The following is a 23,383-nucleotide window of genomic DNA, read 5'->3' as shown; positions in this document are numbered from 1 at the left end:
ACTGTGATAAATATGCAAAAATAAAAATAAAATCCTTTGTATTGATACTTACTTTTTTGACCTAGGAGACTGATTTCTCTTTATGACAACAGTTGTATATGTCATCATATGCAAAGCATTTCCACCACTGAGCTTTCAAGTCTTCCTTGTAGTCTTAATACTTCTATGAGTTATATTTGTTTGATTATTTGGGAAGCTTTTGGTGTTTCTTCCTTATTTCTATGATTTCTCCATGCATATCAGTAAATTACTCATCTGTCTACTCCACTAAAGCTCTGCATGTGGTTGTGCTTAGTCTTTGGATTACATGTACCTGTTGCTTTCTGTAGAGCCTCTTTGGGATTCCTCTATCTTTCATCTCTATTACTGGTTTATCATAGGTTAAGTAATCTTCTTGTGTTGAGTTGACCCCCCCTGGCACCAGCCAGGCATTCCCTCGCTCTCAACCTCAATGGGATAGGGGTGAGAAACAGAGAGCAAAAAACCGTGTGGGTCAAGCTAAACACAATTTAATAAATGAGGGGAAAAAACCCAAAGAAAACATGAGGTGATACAAAGGCAATTACTCACTACCTCCCACCAGGAATTTGATACCCAGTTACTCTCTGAGCAATGGGTACACTGGAAAAACTCCCTTCCTCCACAGTTTTATTGCTGAACACGACATTGTATAGTATGAGATAAGTTCTTGGTCAGTTTTGACCAGCTGTGTGCTGTTCCAGCTTCTTGCCCACACACCACCTCACTTGCTGTGGAGGTGTCAGAGTGAGAAACAGAGGAGATCTTGACATTGTGCAAGCACTTTTCAACAACAGATAAAACATTGGTGTTCTATTGACACTCTTTTTGTCACAAATCTAAAACACGGAACTCTATGGGCTGTTATGAGGATAATTAACTCCATCCCAACCAGATCCAGGCCATTCCTAAAATCTCTGAATCACACACCAGCCATCTTGTGAAATTTAGTGACACATTTTTTTATCAGTCTTCATTTTAAATTACTGAGAAAATTCTTGTGTCATTTCTGGGACCACACAAACTTTCTCAGAGGATTTGTTTGATTGTTTAGGATTTTCACTGAGATACGTAAGTCCCATTAGGCCTTGGACGATGCATTACAATTTATGAAACATCATCTTGGGCTTTTCTACACGGAGCAGTATACCAATGCTTCACAAATTCAGACCCTGATGAATCTGTCTGTTGCACTGTCATTCCAATTTGGGAATGACATTTCCTCCCCTGCTTCTCCATGCTCTTGCTTTCGTTTGAAAAAAATCTGAATCTGCAGGAGGGCCATAGTTTGCTTCAGTTTTGTCTTTCAGTTGGAGCAATCAAGGGAAAGGACAAAGTGGCATAGTCTTGGCTTCCAATCTTGAAACAGTTTTAGTTTGCATCCTTTTTAAATTGATTACCTTGCAGATTTTCCATTGTGAATTAAAGATTGCTTACTTAATCATGCAATACTCTTCTCATGCTCGTCTCCTTATGCAGTTGAATTGTGACCTTTTATTTCTCCTAGGGGTTTTTTTGTTTGTTTTTGGTTTTCTTTCTTTCTTTTTTTATGATTCTTTTTGTTTCAAATTTTACATTTCTATTGAAATTAATTTCTTGTATGAAGTGATCAAGGAGGAGACAGAGAGGAGGCAGGGAGTGGTAGTGGAGGGAACAGAGAAGCAGAGCAGAAAGACAATGATGCCCCCAGATCTTATTTCTTTACTTCAGTTGTTGTTTGTTATCAATAACCTCCTGGAATAATAACTCTGTAAGGTCCTACTGATCACAATATCGGGCTACCCTGTCAGAACGTTGTCTTAGCAAAAAGAAATATGAATCCAAGATCTGAATTCAATGGTAACAATAATTTAATAATCTGGACCAGTATGGATCTGAATTAAAAAAAAATTGGATAATGAACTTATCTGGATCTGGATTCAATAATAATAATAATAATAATAATAATAATAATAATAATAATAATAATAATAATGACAGAAACAGTAACAACAATAATTTAATATTTTTTATGGTTTGCTGGTCTTGCAGCTTACAGCCCCTGTCTATGCATTAACAGTAGTTAATGTTACTGTATTACAGAAGTGTTGAAAGTTTTCATTAGTGCTTGTAAATAGCATTAATATGCTTGTCTGAAATGTGTACAGAAGTTGTAAAGGAGCAAACAATTTTTTTCCATGCATTTTTAAAGCTCAGATATCTGTGTTAAGACAAAATGTTCTTTGTACTAAACCATATGATGAAAGTTTGAATATTTTTATTGGAAAAGTAAATGCACTGGATACTGAGACCTATCAAGAAGCAGCCTTGTATACGATGTGACTGCATTACAAAAAGCTTTAATATTCAGGTTTCTTACCTGTGTATGGTGTAAGATACTGATTGTAGATTATTTTGTGATGATAGACTGCAACTGCTCTGAAGGAAGTAGTTTGATGTATGATATTGATACACTGCATATTAAAACTCCTGTAGTTTCTCCTCAATAATAACAGATTAGAATTATTATGATCTATTGCTCTCAAAAATCTGAAGATTCCTTTGTTTGTTTCCATTTAACAACATACAAACCACAGAAGCATAGGTAAAAGAAAATCTGTAACCTGGGAAAAAATATAAACTAAGAAATTCACATTTTAGGCTTCAAAACTATTGCTTCAGAAAGTATGTATTGCTTTCACAGTCCTGGGAAACCACAGTGAGGCAGAGCTTTTGTAATGACATACATATGATTCTTTTAGTGCAAGGAACAGCTAGTGCAGAAGTGAAAGGTAAAATTCTGTCCCATTCCTGATTACGTTTTAGAGAGAGGAAAAAGCACCCATGAGATTTTAATTTTTTGTGGCCTTCCTGCTAATTATGTGCTATCTTTTATCTTTCAAAAACACAAGAAGTAAGTCAAAAGGGCATTGCAGAGTGCAGTGCAAGTGTCCTGTTGAATTCTTGGTGACTGAGGTCAGACAGTACTTTGTATAGGGTTATGTGATTGGGTTGCAGAACAGGAATGCTGTAGGCAGGAAATAAAAGCTGTGGAGGGGAAATGCTGTAAGGGTCTTGCGTGAGGTGCTGCAATGGCTTATGTTAGGTGTCAATGCATACTGAACATGCCTGAGGCTAGAAAACTCAATCCAAAAAAAAAAAAAAAAAAAGGAGGCATAATGTTAAGCTTTACAATGCCTAACTTTTATGCCCCAGACCCTGGATTGCAGTCCAGGATTCTCTAAGGTATCTGCACTCTGTGCAGTGTGCAGGAAGAGACAAATACCTGAAAAATGTATTCACAGTAAGTAACATAGTGTGCAGGGGCTGTTTAGAGGCAATCCATAAGGAAATGTGGAAGAAAAGGATGGTTCTGAATGCCTCCCTATTTCTAAAGTCCAGGCATGTAGATACTGTGTTTTTCCCAGCTAAAACTATAAAGCAAGCAAGAAAAAAAATCTAAGCATAGATTTTTACCTTTTTTCTGTATGCATCGTACTTTTCAGAGAAATCATCAATTGTGTTCTGTATAGAAGGGCTACCAGTTGAAGATATAGTCTGTCGATTGCTTTACACTGCAAGAAAAGTGGGTTAGGGTTCATGTGTGTGGTGATCGCAAGGAAAAAATAGAAGGAAACTATTATATGGTGCAGCATATGACAGTGACTGGAGAGCACACTCATGATTACTCACAGGGTCAAGTATAAAAACAGCCAGCATTTCTACTTGTTGGCTGTGGTGGGTCTGGCTGAGCCAGAATTTATTTGCCCATAGTAGCTGTCACAGTGCTGTGCTCTGCATTGGTAGCCAGAGGAGTGTTGATAACACACCTATATTTTGGCTGCTGCTGAGCACAGCCCTGTAACATTCCTTCTTCAATTGAGGGCGAGATCCTGGGAGAGGACACAAGTAGGCCAGCTGACCCACCCTGACCAAGGGGATGTTCCACACCATATGACGTCAACCCAGATGTAAAAGCTGAGGCAAGGAGCAGGACCAGAGGCACTCATTGTCTCTGATGGCTGCCTGCTGACAACCGTCACACTGGAGCCCTGCTTCTCAGAGAAGTGGCCAACCATCGCTGCTGATGGGAATTAGAGATTAACTGCTGGCTTCTGCTTTGTGTGCGTGCACGCTGCTTTTGATTTCTTTTTTGCATCAATATAAACTTCCTTATCACAACCCACGATTTGTGTTGTTTTCTTTTCCTACCTTACTCTCTCCCCTGTCTGACTGGGAAGGGGAGGGACAGAGTGGCTGGGTGGGCACCTGGCATTCAGCCAAGGTGAACTCACCACATTGGCTTTGGAGATACCCTTCACTAGAGCTCATCTAGTTGGTGTGCCATCCTGAAGAGCAGAGATGTGCCAAGGAATGAGCTCAGACACCCAAAGCAGTGCTGCAAGTGACAGCTGTGACCGAGCTAGCAATCCCAACTTCTCAGCACAGCTAGCTGGTTTTAAAATATGTTCTGTACCCCTTCTTGCTCAGGAGATAACAGTGATAGGTTATTCCAGGGTTTACATATCACACTCCATTGCTTGTTGTAGACATGCCTGAAATGTCTTGATTTGCTATTGATTACTTCATTAGACTAGTCTTTATTTTCATACTGACATTATTGAAAGTTGTTCAGTGTCTCAGAAGAAAATGCCACCTATGTTTTTTTTTGTTATTTGTTGGGCTAACTGGTATCTTGAAAGTGACATAAACATACATAAAGATTGTATCTATTTAGACAGATGTGTGCACTTCTGTCATAAATACATGAACACGTGTAATCTGTGTGAGGTTCAGGTTTGCAGTCATGAAAGTATACACATGCTCATTATAATAATATTACCTTCCCCCACACCCGTTAAATACATCATTTAAGGTTTGACACAGTTGGAAATTAAACTTTGTTGGGTAAATCAAAACAGACTTTCATTAAGGTTTCAGCTGTACGCATTGTTTGGTGATGGACTAGGTAAGGTCTTGCAGTGTTAACCCTACAGAATCCATTATAAAAACATTATCCACAATCTTTAATCACAGCTGAAATAGCAACAACAAGATAATGTGTTGGGATTTATTTTTGTAGAGAGGAACTCTTTCAATTTTCTGATCATTGTGTTATTGGCTTGCCTTTATTTTTGTTTAAAATCTGATGGAACCTTGGGAAGCAGTGTCTGTAGCACTGATGGAGAGCTGTGAATAGTTTTTCTTTGTATGGGGGCCTTCACTTTCCTGGTATTTTTGAAAGATAGGCTCTTGATCACACTAGCAGGGATCTGCTGATTTATACCTTTAGGCTCAGCTCCAGATAGAGTCAGTCTACATTCTATAGGCTGTATAAAAACATGCCGTTACATTTTCATGTGCTGGTAAATTCTGTGAAGAAGAATACCTATTATTAAAAGGACTGAAGTAATATTACTTCTAAAATCTCAGTCTGTAGGCTAGGCATGTTTTTTGTGATGCATATAGTCCCATCAATGATCCTGCAGTTAGTACCCACATTTTTACTTAATTATGCACTGCATATTGTTGTTCACACATCCAAATACTGTGTCAGTCTATCAGTCTTTCTATGCTTGTAAAGTTATGAAACTCAGAGTGAAAGGTTTCATACAAAAGCAGCCTCTCTATTTTAGAGTACTGAAAGGGGATTTAGAAAGAGTCTTTCATTAGCTGACTCATACTCACACACTGTTGACCAATGGCCTCTAAATTTTCCTTCCATAATGAAACAGATAATATTCTGTTAATATTTCTGCTAGTATTTTTGCTGAAATACTGGAATATCAGGAAGCATTATCTGCTGAGTGCTAATGCTGAGGTATTCATGAAGTACATACTGGTCATCTTAAAACGGGGTGGTCAGCAGAGAGTTGCTTCACTTGTGTTGTAGTTAAAATTGTGCCTATAGTACTTCAGCTTGAGTAATGTAACTCTCATTACATGATGTGAGCATCTGAAAAGTATAATGGCTACATATTCCTTCTCCACTTAAATAAAAGAAGGATCATCATGAAAAGCTCAGACTTTTTTTTTCTTTTAGTTTTGTGGCTAAATCACAACACTGGAAAAATTGCATTTGGTTTCATTCTAAAGAAAATGTTTTGCTCTGAGAAAAATGAAAAGTTCCACAAATTTCTTTTAATGAAAAAAAATAATTTATATCCTGAAAATTAACCTCTTTGTCTTTTCCAGAGTTTTTATAAAATCACCTTTTTCAATGCAATTTCCATTTAAAAATACATTCAAGTGTCTTAATTTTTCTAAATCCAACATATTCATTTGAGCAATACTTATGTGTAGTTTAAATTTCCTTATAACTTCATTTTTCATCTTAATTTTTTTGCCTTACAGGATTTGCTCAATCATAATTTGTACTTGCAAGTTTCTCTGGAGATATGAAAGTGCTGTTGGCAAAAAACAGTTATCCTGTTCATATAGATAGCGTGATCTCTTATTTGACTTATTCTGATGAAATTGTTCCCTTGCTGAAAGCATGTAAGACAAGATGGCAGACAGCATTCCTTCTTTCCCTCTTCTCAGAAAAGTTGAAAAAGTTTCACCCATTCTATCATCCTGTCTGATGAACAACAATTAATTGGAAAACTATTTAGGTGCAAGAGATGTTATGTGCTGGATTCATTTAACTTTTACATTAATTGTTGGCAACTTGCCATTCTTATCACTTCTTTATTTGAATTTGCCCTTACATCCTTATGCAATTTTTTTTTTTTTTAATATAAGTTTCTTACATGAAAGACAGTTTTGTTTTCAGTTTTTTATAATTAATTCTCATAAAAAATAAATTGTCAAGATGTAATGATCTCATGCTTCACTGATGTTATCCTTCAACTTAATTATGTTGTAAGATGATCAGGGGCTGATTTCACAAGCTTTCTGAGATTGAGCTATATATTCAGACAACATATTCCAACAACTGGTGAAAAAAGCCTTGTCTAAACTTTTAAAAGGAAAGACAGTTAAAAGTGGGATGTAACACCTTTAGATCTAGAGGTTGCAAATTGCTTGCCCTCATGTATGGCTATGTCAAACTCTTCTGCAAGTTTTTTTGTTGTCTGTAACCAAAATCCTAACATCCATATTTAGATGCTACTGTGTTAAACATAGTATGTTTGGCAGGAATGGGTACAATATACATAACCATGTAGTCAGCTGTAATATCCATTTGCAAAGCTGGCTGAGGGAAATAAAACTATAAGCATAGGAGCAATGAATTTCTTCAGTTAACATAAAAAAATCTGTGCCTGATTTGTGCTCTACATGCAGTTCCTCTTGTCACAAAGTTCTTTATCTAGCTTGGCTTTTGTTCTTGCTGTATGAGGTAAACACTGATATTTACCTTACAGATATTGTTTCCAAACATTGTCTTCTGTTTTGGTAGTCCTAAATGGTCTTACTGTACAGTTTTCAACATTTTTTCATATATTACTCCCGAGTTCACCATGTGTGGTATCTTTAAAGAATTTCACATAAACCTGAGAGCTCTGGCTTCAGATAAGACTAGTGACAGGTGATGATCATTCCTATCTTAAGAGCTGGACCACTTTGTGCCACAATTATTCTGAGAATCATGATTTCCATACTTTTCTAGGCTACTTGTTAAAAATTCAGTTTGATGTACCAATATCTCTCACTTTAATCTGTTCTACCTCACTCCTGTCAAATGTTCCAGCAAGAGAGTCTGCAGCTCTCGAATCTTTCCTAGACTTGTGTTTGATTTGCAGATCTGATAACTGTAATAAAAAAAAATACATTTTTTATTTTTAGGGAATGAGATCCACTTGTTCCAGCTTAGTCATTTAACCAGCAACTACATTTTATCAGCTAGCGAACTGGTTTTCTAAAAATGAATGCTTCACTTCCCTGAAGTCACTAAAAAACAGTGAAGAAAAAACAGTAGCTCTGAACGCCTCCAGAGGGAGATCCTGTCTGCTGGAGTTTCACATGCCTAAGTTTTAACAGTATATGTTAAAACAAACAATTTATTTTCAAATAGTGCTGGTTTCTTGCAGTTAAAGACATGAGCCATCCTATTACTAAGGGTACACAGTCTCCTTTTCTGTCTCACTGTACTGACACGCAGGTTTCATTAACAGTTATGACTCATTGTCTGATGGGGACCAGACTGCCCTTACTGGACTGGGCGTGAATCTGGAGACAATTTCATTTTCATTGCCAAGGCCTCTTTGGACTAGGTACTGTTTTCTTAAAGTCTTTGAAAGTGTTTATGAAGATTTGCAAACATCTCTATTCAGCTTTCTTTTCACAGAGACACTCCTGTTCTCATTATAAATGTTCTTTCACGCTTTACCATTTTGAGGACTCCTTGTATTTCTTCTCTGTCCTTTTGGGCTCGCATGATGACCAGCCTTAACCACATCAAAAGCACATTCATAACCTTTTCTGTCTTGCCATGTTTTCCAGTTTCATTAGTCCCAAGAATCTGCATGCTCGATTGTTTAATTTGAAACAATTGCTCTGTTTTTCTCCGAAGCTTTCCAGAGATATGGGTAATATTCTTGTGCCTTTTTTTTCCTCCAGATCAAAACATAAGCTTTCTCACTCTTAGAAATTTCTGTGCCATCAGAATCAAAAGACAAAGTAGATGGACTAAGGTAGGCTTTTTACTTAAAAAAATCTACCAGAAATCTTTTTATATATATAGTACAAAATAATATTTGGATTGTCTAAATGCTTCAGTATTTCTCTTAAGGTTTTCTTCTTACTTTTCTAAAAGGCTCGCTTAATTCTTTTTACCTATATTTCAGTAAAAAACTTGTGGGCTCTTTTTCACTTCAATGCCTACTGAGTGTACTCAGTTGGTGGTCATTCTAGTAACTCTATGATCTTAGAGCAATGAATTGGATTCATTCTTGACCGGTCTCTATTAATTTTGAGATTTTCTTTGTTCTTTGAAAGAGAATGTAAACTTCTAAAATTGTTTTGGTCTCTCATACCTCTAATAAATGCAGTAATGTTTGGGTTCTGCATGAATTTTTTTAAAATATACTTTTAAATCTGCATCTTTTATTCATTGGACAAAATTGACTTTCAGATCATTTAAGACAATTATAATCGATAGTTACAATACTTTATGTCACCAGATAGTTGAAACAACAGCACCCTCCACCCCAAATTCAGCCACCTGTCACTATCCAAAGCACTGAGAGCATGTTCATGTGCCCATATGGATGCAACAGTTTTGTTAGTTACTGTTTTTGAAGATGTGTGCATTTGTGTGAGAGAGATGCAATTCCAGAGAAGCAGATAGCCAAGGCTGCAAGTAAGGATGGTGCTGAGAGTATGTTGTTTCCTTCTTGCTTTCTTTGACGTAGTACAGCAAGTCTGTGTTTGGGATGCTGAAAGCTAACCTAGTGCTTTGCAAATTAACAACTTGGCCCTGTGCTAATAAGGGTTTTCTGTGATTTATTCTACAAATATAAACATTTTACTCCTAAGTTGGAGATTTGCATCTCTGTGTTCAGCCTAGAGACTCTTAATAATGTATTGCTTAAGTCTAGTTAGACGTGTAAAAAAGAGAACATGGAATGATGAGATATTGAAGTTGAAATGTGACTTGCCATAGCCTATACTAAAGTCTGTGTGGTATAGCATGCTGCCAGCACCCTCTTCTTCTCTCTTCTACTTACTGAGTAAAGGTGGTGCTATCCTCCCATGGTTGCTGTATATTGTATGCAAGAACATAGGAGGTGCCTTTAGCTGGCATTGTATGTTTGTACAAATGAACGCGATTTGTGAGTTTGCACAGATCTATCACCATGACAGTCTTTTTGTATGGTGTCTTACCTCCAGTGAAAATTGGATGGATTAATTTTAAATGGGTACAATTTCTGCAAAGAGATATTAGTATATGATGTTATTGGCTTAAAAATACTTTTTACTGACTTCCCACTGGGGATTTCTCCCTTTTTTTTTTCAATAATGAGGTGCTTCCCTATAATTTTATTTTGTTTGAGAGCTGTTCTGTAGAACTGTAGAAAACTGAAATTTATAAGACTGCAGTCTTCATAGATCTGTGCTTTCAGGCTTCAAAACTAATATTCAGCATTTTAAGAGGTAAGAAGCACCGACTGCCATACATATGGATCCCGTTGCTTCTGATGGGAGAATATCATCGCCAGTTGTATGAGGTTGATTTGCAAAGGCTGTCATTAGTAACAGCATCTTATTTTTCTGTCCAGAATTTGCTGACAAACATCCTGCTTATGGAATTTAAGACATGAATAGTGCTGGCTTCTGAGGGAAGGAGCTGGCATTTGCTATACACACATAGACACTTTCCTACTTGTCTCTGCCAGTACACCATAATCTTGATTAGTGATACAGCCTGATATTCCAATCCTTCATGTCTCCTGAGCCCAGATTTCCAGCCATGCAAAACTGTGCCATATTTGGAGGTTCAGTGGTGTGTGACAAACAACTCATTTGAGACTAAAAGCAGTATTTGAATTTGGATCTTCCGAGGTAAAAGGCTAGTTCCCTTAGAATTTATGTTATCTAGCTCATTCATGACAAAGATTTTCTGCACCAGAAACACCTTGACAGGTGTTAGTACAAGACACCATAGTCACAATTAACAGAACAGCTTTATTAAATTTGACATTTACATGTATATTAATAATCCTTGGACTGGAATAAGAAAATCAGTCAGCTATATTTAATGGCTTACTTATATACATACATATTTGTGTTTGGTGTCTCGCACCTACAGTCAATTTTCCTTGTCTAATGCCTTCTGTCACATCAGTATTGTAAAGCAGATGTTTATTATAAATTATACTTCTTTAATATATGAGTAGATAAAGATGCAAAGTGAGTTTATGACTTTCCAAGATTGCGTCTAACAAATTAAACTACATATTAGCATCAATGCTACAGATTCATTTACACATAAGATTACCTGAAGTGCAATATTGCATAACTGAATACTAAAACTCTTAAAGAAAAAAAAGTATTTAGAAACAGTTGAAGTACTGAAATATATCAAGTCTAAAGGAGACAAAAGACTCCACAAACTTCCCTGTCATATTCAGTTCTTCTTCCCACTAATACTCTTGCTATCAACCTCTGCTGCTGTTACAAAACTTTACAAACTTAAAAAATAGTGCTCAAAAACTGTGATCTTTTAAGCAGTGATCTTTTACAAAATACTACATACTTCTTGTTATTTGTAAAATGAGAAAAAGTGTAACATGAATAAATCTGAAAAAGACAAGTTTTCATATGTGCCTTTTTCTGTAATTGCATGAAAAAAGTAGTCTTCTCTACTGACAGGGTGAAAATTTTCTGCATTGTTTCTTTTCTTAATATTCTTTCTTTATTTATTCTTTATTCTTTGTTTGGCATTATTTTGCACTCTCCATTGTTTGACTTCCTTTCTATTCTGAAAAAAAAGGAAATGTTTCAAATTGTTGTGTTTGTATGATATGGTAATTTGAAAATTAAAAAATCCCCTGTAGTAATTGTAATTCATTGTCATGATATGATTTAATCTATAAATCTGTTAATTGTACTTTAACCCCCTTGCTGAGTTGATGGCTTTGAGTCCAGCTATAGCAGTATTGTAATTAAATTTAACCCCTTTTCTTTCCTCCAGATTTAATGCTTGCAAGTAGCTTAATACGTGTGAAAACAAATAGAATTATTTGGAAGGTGTTAGAAAGAAATGGAACCAAAACAGGAAAAAGAATATTCACAGTAATTTCAGAAATAACGAATAATATGAAGATGTTTTTAGAAAATGGTTTCACTTTTTTTCGTTAGGAAAAGAGTAACATTCCTTGAGTTCATATATTTTGAAACCTATGAGGACACTAACAGATGTACCACAGATGGGGTGTTGAGCTGGGTGACCTTTCAGTCTCAAATTAAGGGGAAAAGACTACATGCTTCTTCTGACCCATTTAATGAAGTTCTTTTTGAGTTGCTGCTTGACTTTTTAACTTTTTTAACTTTAAATTTGTTATTTCTTGGCTTTTAAATTCTAGGTTACATTACTTATTGGGGACTCTGGTATTACTGCATCTCCTTAGTCTTTCTAGCTCTTTTTCTCCCTTGGTCTTGTTTTCTTTTTGGCTGGGATTTATATATATATATATAACATATATATATATATATATAACAAAATACAGATATCTACAGTGAAGGTGTACAATGTAGATGTCCATGTCTGAACTCCTATGACTCACCCTAGAGAAAGTAAGACACTACTGGAGCACAGTTTATCTCATCCTAATGTAAACATTTAAAACAGGTCAGAAGAAACACCTCAAAAATGCCTATTCCTCTCTATTGACTGTAAAAAGTGAAAAGGATGAATAATAAAAAGGTATGTGCCTAATAGCAGAAGTCTAAAAGTAGTATAGGCATCTAAAAGGAAGTGACATGAAACCCATTTTGTTATCTACTGTCTTATGTAGTATTAGTTCCACAAATGGTGCTGATGCAAGCTCAATCTCTGCCATAGGGAAGGCTGCTCTTGCCAAGTATCACTTGGCTTTCTAGGGGTTGGATTTTTTAAAAGAGTTGCTGCATTTCCTTTTTGTGTAGGTACAGGGAGGGATATCAGTATTGTCTAGTGATGAAGGAAGAGAACAAATACAACTCAGTACATAACTTTTACTCAGGTTTTGAGAGAACAAATGCATTTGAACTGAACAAATTTTGGTGAGAATTTTTTCTTTTTTGCTTCAGTTCTCCACTTGGAAAGAAATAACCATTTTTGTACTAAAACTCAAGTGAGATGGGAACAATTAAGGACAGTAAAGTTGAGCTAGGATTTCTTTTTATTTTTAAGTCAGTTGTCCTTGTTCTCCTTGCACTCCTTTTTTTTATCAGAAAAAAGTGTTATAAGTCAACATTTTAAACAGATTTCTTACCTTCTTAAGCCAGTGCTACAGCTAGAAGGCTGAAGGTCTAAGCAATGTTATTTCTGACAGTACCTTTCCATGTCTTCATATGTCAGGTTTCTTTTCTAGTCCTAGCAAAAGTGATCTTCTGATCTATTATTTAAGATGCTGTTTCTAAACAGTCCTCTTCTTGTAGCTTAGCTTGGGGCTGTGTTATTTTCATCAGGATTCTTAATGCACAGAATTGTTCATGATATGTTCAATGTTGGTTATGCCTTCTACTTCCATTAGGGAATGTAAACAGCATTGTTTCATTTGGGCATAAAGGTAGGAACCTGTGAAATGCCCCAGTGGAACCAGACAACTGAAACAACAGCAGTCACCAGCAGGACATTTGAAATACTTACCACTGTGGAAGGATTTTCTTGGGTGTTGTGTTCCTAGGGATCTGAAACCTTGTGACAGAGAAGCAAAAGCTCAGAGAAAAGAGGAAAGAAACATGCCAGCAAGGAAGGAACACACATGTTTTCAGTACCTGGTAACACAAAGTAGAGAAAAAGCTGAAACAGTTATTTTTGAAGCTAAATGTTACCTACCAAGAGCTTGAAGCAGCTAGCAAGGAAACTGCCTTGTCTAATTCTTGTTGAGCTCAAGGAAGCTGTGCTGTATGCATTTCATTGTTGTCATAGGCTTACTTGTTCTAAAAATCCAAGTAGAAATTTTCCTTTCCCCTGTCCCACTGTAAGAGAAGGATGTTGAACAAGGAGAGGAAAGGGGTGATTGACTATACAAAAGAACTAGCTGGCAGACCTGCATTCCAGGCTAATAGCCCTTCCAAAACTGCAGGGAGGGAGGAGGAGTTTTTTCTCCTCCTTTCCTTGTAAATGGGGGCCACTTCACTTTTTGCCTTAATGGGGGCAAGGTGTGTGTTGAAAAAAGCTCTGAGGCCATTTTTGCTCTCGATCTGATCATCAGTCTGTTTTCCAGCCATGGCTTGCCTGCTGTCTGCTCTGTCAACAGCTGGACCTGCTCGGTTTTCATCGGATAGTTTGTGCTCATTGAGGAAAGGGGGAGCCCTGACTGTAGCCAGCCACAGACAGTGTGAGTTTCGTGGGAAAGAAACCGTCTTTCTTTCTCCTTTCCCCTTCCGCTCCTCGGTGGGGGGAGATCTCCATTTTGGCTTCTCCCACGGTCTGGGGGTCCCACATGGTGACTGCCAGAGCCCAAGAGTGCCCCTGCTGACCAATACCAAGCACTGCAGGCTCTGCACCTCCAGTGATCCAACAGCGTCCTCTGCCAACCGTGATTAGAATCTCACCAGAGGACAGAGAAGTATCAAACTGTTTCCTTTTTTGAAGGGGACTTTTGGGTACAGGGCTATTGTTTAGTTGGTTTTGTGTTCTTTCACTGCTTTTTTTTTTTTTTTCCCCAATATACATATATCCTTTAATAAAAGGTTGTTATTTTCTTTTTTTCCATACTTCCTTGATTGGAGCCTCTTAATTTCGGATTTACGATTGCTGAGAGAGAGGAGTTTGGTCTACCTCAGAACTCATCCTCCTTAGCAAAACATTTTCAGTCTCATTAAACTGAGACAGTTGTAGATAGAGAAGATTGCATCAAACATATCTGAACAATCAATATGTTCCTATAACTGATCTTCCCTTCCCCAAAAGCAGTGTAAAATTATATTAATTGATTGAGTCAAATAATCTAATAGTACACAGGGGAGTAGAATAGTTGGCATTGCCCTAAGTGAAAAGATTAAAACAGTAGTTAACAGCAAATACTGAGTTTTTGCCTCTTTATTCTCTCATTTTACCTCTTGAGAGGCCTGTAGGCTCTGCTGTCATTCCAATGTCTAACCACTCCCTAGCTGCACTGGTGGCAATACATTATTTGTAGGTCAAAGGGACCCTCCACATGTGTTTTGGTGCACTAAACATGAGGGATTATTCCGACAGATTAGTGGGATGGGGGAGACCTCCAGGATTTAGGCTGCTAGCCCATTATCTGTGAGGTGAATGCTCTTCCCCCCGCCCCAGCACATGGCCCTGCGACTCCGCAAGGAGCACACAGAACACCAGGGAGGGACGGACGAAAGAGGAAGTTTATTGTGGGGTAGGGGTTTATAAGGCTTTCAGGAGGGTCAAAAGGGGACCAATCACAAGTTCAGGGTCACATAGAAAAAACAATCAGGTGAAGGGTCAACAGCCAATAGAAAGGGGTTAACAAAGGCCAATGGGAAAACCTCAGGACACCTTCCCAGGACACCTTGTGTGGGAGCACAGGGGGTGTTGGGAAGAAGAGGCAATGACTCTGCAAAAAGGTAAAAACCATTTTAAAACCTGTTTAAACCACCTTAAAAACTTCGGTTTCTGTAACATTTGAACTGCTCTCATTTTCTTCACTAGTCCATCTCTGACAGGACTTCTTCCATTCTGCATATGGCAAATCCATTGCCACAGATTATATTTCATCATATTTTTTTTCCCTAGCTCTTGTTGACTTTGTTGGATTACCCCTGTATTTCTTATCAGCACAAAACTTTGGGATTCTTCTTCATGAGAAGAAGAATCTGAGAGCAATAGATGCAAACATTTTGAATGTCAAACTCTTCATTATTGAAACACTTGAAAAGCCTCACTAGTAAGAAAGAAAACAGAAACATCTACATCCATTTTACTTATCTGTGTCATCAGTGACAGTGAAGAGAGACAAATATGTTTCCCCTCTATTACTGGCATCATTCAAGTCATAAAGCTTGAAGGAAAGCAAATACAAATAAATACATGAAACTTATTGAAATATTTAACTATGGCTTTAGCCTAAGATACCAGCTGAATATGAGCCAGCAGTACTCCCAGGAGGCCAAGAATGCCAAAGGCATCCTGGTTTGTATCAGAAATAGTGTGACCAGCAGGACAGCGATTGTCTCCCTGTACTCGGCTCTAGTGAGGCCACATCTTGAATACTGATGCCTAAAAGACCAAGAAAAAAAACTCCAGGACCAATTAGGTAGGAGATAAGATAAGAAAGCAGAAAGCTTTAATGAGCCACCAGGCTCCAGGAATATAATTGTTGCATGCGTGCTTTCGACTCAGGTGTTACAATTTTATAATGCTGTTCATCCAATCTCCATTCGTCCACCCACCCCGGTTCTGCCCTGTTCCGCCCCTCGGCACATCCCTTTGGAAATTGAGTCTGGGGGAGTTTGGGACCCCTCTTTCATCATCTTCCTCTTCATCAACACGTGCAGCCCTTGGAAACCTTTCAAAGTTCTGGGCTGGAAGGTCTTTGTGCCCATGTTTACATTCTTTGGGGCAGGTGTTAAGGTGCTTTCTGCAAATCTACATTGAAAAGAAGACTAAACAAAGAACAGAGTTAACAGAATTTTGAGGGAGTGATAGGGAATGGGGAACAGTGTTGAGTAAATGTGTAAACTACTATACTAAAGGGTGAGGGATATAATACAGCTACTTTAAAATCTATAAAAATTAAAAAATAAAAAAATCTAAGGCAAAAATACTGTGTCCAGTTTTGAGCCCTTTATTACAAGAAAGACATTGAGGTGCTGGAGTAAGCCCAGAGAAGGGCAATGGATCTGGCGAAGGATCTAAGTCCTATGACAAACAGCTGAGGGAGTTGGGGCTGTTTAGCCTGGAGAAAAGGAGACTGAGGGGAGACTATCACTCTCTACAACTACCTGAAAGGAGGTGGTAGCCAGACTCTTCTCCCAGGTAATAAGCAATAGGATAAGAGGAAATAGCCTCAAGTTAATCCAGGGGAGATTTAGATTGGACATTAGGAAACATTTCTTCACTGAAAGGGATATCAACTGGAACGGGCTGCCCAGGGAATTGCTGCATCATGATCCCTGGAGGTATTTAAAAGATGTGTAGATGTGTCACTCAGGGACATGGTTTAGTGGTGGATTTGGCAGCATTCAGTTTATGGTTGAACTTGATGATCTTCCAACCTAAACAATTATATGATTCTATGTATTGCAATATGATTCAATATTAAACAATGCCAGGAAATACTTTGAAGCATCCTATTTTTTATGACATCCAGTGTTCCTCGAAGTCTGAAGTAGAATATCTGTATTATTCCATAGGAACTAAGATAAATAACCTTTAAAGAATAATAATCTTTAAAAAATATTTCAAAAAGAAAAGTAAGGATTTAATTACTTCCTTTTTGATCTAAATCCAGAAAATAATTTGACTAAAACTGAGTCACTGAGGAGTACATGTGTGAAAACCCTCATAGATCATCTTCTGTGTAGTGTGTGCACAAAAGCTGCTTCTATGTTATTAAACTCTTTAATTACTTTGGTTTTTTAGTTTTGGGGGTTTTTTTTAATTTTATTTTTATTTATTTATTAGCAGAGCACTGTCTACAAACTATTGGGCAAACTGTTGTCTGCAACATGAAAAAATACAGCTGGTTAATATATCAACTGCACAAATATATGTATTACGAGACGAAAGAAAGTACTATGAGTGCAGAACTGTTACCACACTTCCCACAGTCTCATTCTCACTTGTTTCTCCGGTATACACGTGTGGTTGGCTGGCAAGTCACTTGATTACGTTGTGGGAAGTGTCTAAGTTCAAAGTTAGACTTGCATATCTGTTTTCCCTTTGGAGATTTTTTTCTTCCTTACCAGTCTTTTTCTTGTCTCTACCTTTTATTTTTTTGAAAAAAAAAAGTTATAGCTCTTTATTTCAAACAAATTTTTCATTTCGCATTCTGCTTTACATTTCCCCCCAGAGGATTAGAAGATGGCTGAAATAGCTTGAAAATAAAGCCAAATATTAAGCTGAATTTTTGTTGTAGGTTTCTCAACTAAATAAAAAACTCCACCATCCACAGTTCACACAATTCTACTTGAAAGGCTTTTGTCGTGAGTGTAGAGATGCATATGAATAAGCATATAGCACATAACTCATGCAGTAAACATTTAACTTCCTAGATGAAATGCCTATAGCATTTGGGTTAATGTAGCTCGTCAAGGTCTTCTGAGATCTTGTGTCATGCTTTTCATTTGCTCCAACTGGGCTCATGACTTACTTTCCATTTATTCTGTCATTTACATCACTTTTTTCCTCATAGCTGCTAGTCAGTGAAACCACTTGTCCCATGGGGATACACATTTATTCTTTTCTTGAAATGTGTCCCATTTTAGGTTTCAGCTCTTGAAATCAGCTCTTGAAATTCAGTTTATTTTTACATAAATGTTTTAGGTTGCAATTTTTTTTACTTATTTTGTTGCCTCTTGAGTTCTACACTCTAATAGTAAATCAGTTGCTTTTATCTGCATGTTTATTCAGGGTTTTCTATTGCAATGGAGGAGTTAGAGGATGCTTAATTTTTTTTACACTGCATAGTTTAAGTACAAACTCTTCAAAGAGAATGTTTCTACTACAGTAGCAAAGCCTGGATTTGTGAGACATGTTTGGAAAATTCTTGTACCTGCATGTATTATGGGTAACCCCAGTCTGATGTCTCAGCTGAGCTAATGGGAGCAGGAATAGTTGGGCTATAGCTGAAGAAGGCACAGGACAAAACAGCTTGGAAAATACAGCATTTTGTTATTGTGAGTCTCACTGTACTGACAGCCAGGGAGATGTGTATTCTGTCTGTCTGTAAAGCCAAACAAGTAAGATGAAAATGCATAATTGTTGTACAGGAATATCACAACAACAACAACAACAGAACAACAACAACAACAATAATGCAATTAAACTCTTTGCTGGGTAAAACACAGTAAATAAATCACAAATTTAAACTAACTACATTTATTTACAGTATTTTAGCTTTCACAATCTCATCTACTTTTAGTATCACAAAGCCTCAATTCTTTTCAAAGGATGTTTTAATAGAATTTTTTATTGATAATTACTTTTAGATAGGAAATGCAACTCCCTTCTAGCCATCAAAACTACCCTCATGAAATCAAGCAACAAATAGGAATAAACCTTTGACTTTAAGTATAACCAAAAAAAAAAATCTGTTTCTTTGATATCTTTATTTTTACTTTTAATATTCTCTTCCTTTCTAACTTGATTTTAATCTGCTTTCCAGGAGTGATCTCAGCAACATCACTGTGGTAGAACTTATGCGAGTGGCTCGGACAGAACCCTGATAACTGGTCCCTCTTCATGCTTAATGACTGGTACTCAGTCTTGATCCTTCTTCCACTGTGACAATAGAGTCCACTGATTTCTGGAGGTAGTTAGGCTGAGCTTCTAGTGAGCTGTCATATCAGCCACTGATTTATTGTTAATGCTGTACTTTTTCTTTTCTCAGGTACAGCTTAGATTGGATCATCCTAATGCATCCTAGTCTGGATGTGCTAGCTAAAGCCCATTGCAGCACTCACAGAAGCCTTCTGGATGGGAAGGGACCTACAGGTATGTTTGCACTGTGGCTTGTTTGAATGTTTAATTTGTATAGTTGCTTAGATGGCTCATAGTGTGTCTGAGAATCCTTAACTATTTATCCTTACAGCATCTCTGAGAGCTAGGGAATTGCTTTTCTCACTGTTTTACAGCTAGGGAGCTGAAATGCAAGCTCACTGGCTTGCCCAAGGTCACATAAGAAATCTGCAGTGCAGAAGGAAGCTGGCTAGAGCCCTAACCACTGTGTGATCCTCCCTCTACCAGATATGAAGCAAGAGTAAGCTAAAACCTGAACATCAGAGGGAGTTTTTCAGGATGCTTTGACATCATGTTGTATTTCTAACTGTTCTGTTAGTTAAAGTTTTTCCTTTACATTTAACCTAGATGTTCTCTGCTGCAGTATAAGCCCATTAGCTCTTGTTCTGTCCTCACTGACTAATGAGAATAATTTGTCCCTATCCTCTTTATAGCAACTCGATGTATTTGTAGACATGTCATGCCTCACTTCAGTGTTCTTTTCTTTAGTCTGAACATGCCCAGTTCACTTAACCTTTTCCCATAGATCTTATTTTCCAAACCTTTTATCATTTATGTTGTTCTCCTCTGAACTCTTTCCAATTTGTCTGCCTTTTTGAAAAAGTTGTGCCCAAAACTGAATTCAGTAACCTGACCTAAATTAGAGGCCTAATCACTGTCAAGAAAACTGCAAACCCCAGCAACCCCAGGAACAATAAATCAGGTAAGGAAGGCATGGCTTGGTAGGAAACTGCAAGTCAAATTAAAGGCAAAGAAGCAAATACACAGGCAATGAAAACAAGGACAGGTAACCTGGAAAGAGTATAGAGATGAAGTTTAGTTGTGTAGGAATAGGGTGAGGAAGGCCCAGCTGAAGCTGCAAGTGAACCTGGCAAGGGACACAAAGAATAACAAGAAAGGCTTTTACAGGTATATTGACCAGAAAAAGAAGGTCAAAGAATGGGTAATCCCCTGATAAACATTGCTGCTAAACTGGTAACTATAGATGAGGAGAAGACTGAGGTACTCAAAAACTTTTTTTGCCTCAGTCTTCAATGGCAATGTCTCTTCCCACACCTTTCCAGTGGATGGACAGCAGGATGGGGACTGGGAGAGCAAAGTCCTTCCCACTTCAAGTAAAGATCAGGTTCACGACCACCTGAAGAACCTGAATGTACATAAGTCTACATGACCTAGTGAAATGCATCCAAGAGTCCTGAGGGAATTTGCTGACATAGTTGCCAAACCACTCTCTATGATATTTGAAAAGTTATGGCAGTCAGGTGAAGTCCCAGGTTGTGGGGGGCGTGTTTTAAGGATGCTAGATGAGGCACCCTGGGAAATGAAGTCTCGAATGTACTCCCACACACATAAGCGCTGGGTTACCACATGGTGATTGGTTAAGAGAATCACGTGCTGTTTTAAAATGCATATAAAACGTATTGTTTGCTTCCAATAAATGGATTTGGTGGTTGAACCCTCAACTAACCGGGTCTACGTGGGTTTATTTTTTTATTATGTTTATGAAGCCATACCAGGTGACTGGAAAAAGAGAAACGTTGTCTCATGTTTAAAAAAAATAGAAATAAGGACCCCAGGAACTAGTAACCTGTCAGCCTCACCTCTGTGCCTATGAAGATCATGGAACAGATCCTCCTAGAAGATATGCTAAAGCACATCACACAGGGAGGTGATTTGAGACCTTCACCAAGGGCAGGTCCTGTGACCTTCCACAATGGACTGAGTACATCAGTGGACAAGGGAAGGGCTACTGACTTCATTTATTCTGGACTTCTGTAAAGCCTTTGACGTGGTCCCTCAGAACATACTTCTCTAAACGGTAGAGATAGATACACTCGATGGGTGTATCATATGATGGATAAGAAAGTGGTTATCCAGACTGGTTATCCAGAGTCTCATCACAGACTAGGTCACATCCAGAGGATAGCAGTCAATGACTCAGAGTCCCAATGGACATCAGTGAGAAGTGGTGTCTCTCTGGGATCCATACGGGGAACAGGGCTATGTAATGTCTTCATGAATGACATAGACAAAGAGCCTGAGTGCAAATTTGCAGATGACATCAAGCTGAGTGATGGGGTTGACACAGCTGAAGGATGGGATGCCATCCAGAGGGACCTGGACAAGCTCCAGAAGTGGTCCTTTGGGAACCTCATGAGGTTCAAAAAGTCCAAATGCAAGGTGCTGCACCTGGGTTGGAGTAACCCCCAACACCAATACAGGCTGGGGGATGAACAGATTGAGAGCAGCTCTGATGAGAAGGACTTGAGGGTGCTAGTAGATGAGAGGCTAGACATAACCCATCAATGTGCGCTTGCAGCCTGGAAAAACCAATCATCTCCTGAGCTGCATCTAAAAGAGTGTGACCAGCAGGTTGAGAGAGGTGATTCTGTCCCTCTACCCCACTCTCATGAGACTCCATCTGGAGTACTGCATCAGCACAGGACAGACCTTGACCTGAGTGAGTCCCGAAGAGGGCCACCAAGGGCCACCAAGCTGGGATTGTTCAGAGCAAAAAAGAGAAGGCTTTGTGGTGACCTAATTGTAGCCTTCCAGCACCTGAAGGGAGCCTACAAGAGAGATGGAGACGGACTTCTTACAAGAATGTGTAGTAACAGGACAAGGGGGAATGTCTTCAAACTGAGAGTAGGTTTTGATTACATATTAGAAATAAATTCTTTATTGTGAGGGTGGTGAGACACTGGAACAGGTTGTCCGGAGAAGTTATGGATGCCCCATCCCTAGAAGTGTTCAAGGCCAGGCAACGTGGTCTAGTGGAAGATGTCCCTGTACTTGGCTGGGGAACTGGAACTAAATGATCTTTGAGGTCCCTTCCAAACCAAGCCATTCTCTATTTTTATAATTCTATGAAAAATAATTACCTTGCTTGTTGTATATGTATGTTTATTATCACAATTCAATATAATATTTGTCTTTGTGACAGTGTGCTGTTGTGAAATTGCATTTAGTTTTTCATTTACAACAAAGTCAATATTTTTCATATAATATTATTCTTGCTAACATGCTATTATTTTCTGTACTGACTGACACTGTAAGTGTATTTCCCTTATTCTTCCTATTACTGTTAGTGTTTGCTGTCTCTTGACTAATCTGAATTGGAGTAACTCTTGTCAGCTGCTGGTGGGTAGGATTCATTGAGATTCGGATGGACTAGAGAGCAAATGTGAGAGGATGGAAGAGAGAAGTTTGGTGGAATCTGTCAAACTACTACTGTTTCAGTAGCATATTACTCAGTTGAGATCTCTGCTTTCAAACGCATTGTTATGTTCTCATTTCAAATGTCCTTGCTATAGAGATGACAATTCCTTGGCTTTTTTTTTTTTTTAACAAAACCAATTACTCTGAAAAGCTTTGATGAAAATGTTTCTGGGGAATGTTCCCTCCTTTTTTTTTTTTTTTTTTTTCTACATGACCAGTAGCAGAACCTTCTGCCGAGACAGGTCAGAATAATGCCAAAGAAACATGAAAATACTGTTGTTTCAGACTGGGGGATTTTTGGTGGAAATCTATAATGGGTCACTGATGGGTTCATTTGTTTATGCCATCCTACAGTGGACTTGTCTTTATTGAGACACATTTTATTTCCTTTCAACAAAAGTAATCTTTTAAATACGTCAGGGTCATATACTATAAAGGTTTTTTCATACAAAATCTATAAAATATTTCAGAAGATACTCTTTGCCTGTTTTTAATTGCTATGTTATCTCAAGTTGGGTTACATGTCTCTGTGCTTTTAACCTTTGATTAGTCATTACACAGCTGCCAATTCTCTGTTTTCTAAACATTTGTGTACTTCTATGGTGTGCCAGTCCTTATCACTCCAACCTTGAAAGTTGCTACATGAATTAATAGTTCCCCCTGGTGACAGTTCATATACAGTGATTTACATTTTTCAGCTTGTAGTCAGATTTTCATTTATTTATTCAAAATATGGAAGATTAGTATTTCAGTTATTAACCTAAATATGAAAGGACAACCTGCCCAATGCTGAATGTAAAAATCTTGAGTCCTGTATCAGCTATTATGAAAAAA

At 37.8% G+C, this 23,383-nt stretch overlaps 1 long non-coding RNA gene across 5 annotated transcripts in view; it reads right to left on the bottom strand.

Annotated features, from left to right (window-relative positions):
• Positions 1–10,682: 10,682 nt before the first annotated feature.
• LOC113950411 overlaps positions 10,683–23,383 on the bottom strand; it is a 30,206-nt gene continuing 17,505 nt past the window's right edge. The window contains exons 5-7 of one of the 5 annotated variants that reach the window (XR_003528731.1): positions 15,563–15,650; positions 13,295–13,422; positions 10,683–11,422 (exon numbers count right to left, since the gene is read on the bottom strand). This is a non-coding gene — a long non-coding RNA (uncharacterized LOC113950411). Of the gene's footprint in view, positions 11,423–12,979; positions 12,991–13,294; positions 13,423–13,483; positions 13,627–15,562; positions 15,651–16,119; positions 16,238–23,383 lie in introns of those variants that run through there. The other 4 variants (XR_003528733.1, XR_003528732.1, XR_003528736.1 and 1 more) reach the window with 4 other exon arrangements.

This window comes from Corapipo altera, unplaced genomic scaffold, assembly GCF_003945725.1.
Source record: "Corapipo altera isolate COAL_440 unplaced genomic scaffold, ASM394572v1 0, whole genome shotgun sequence".
Classification (NCBI taxonomy): Eukaryota; Metazoa; Chordata; class Aves; order Passeriformes; family Pipridae; genus Corapipo; species Corapipo altera.
This window is presented reverse-complemented; position numbering and strand designations above follow the sequence as displayed.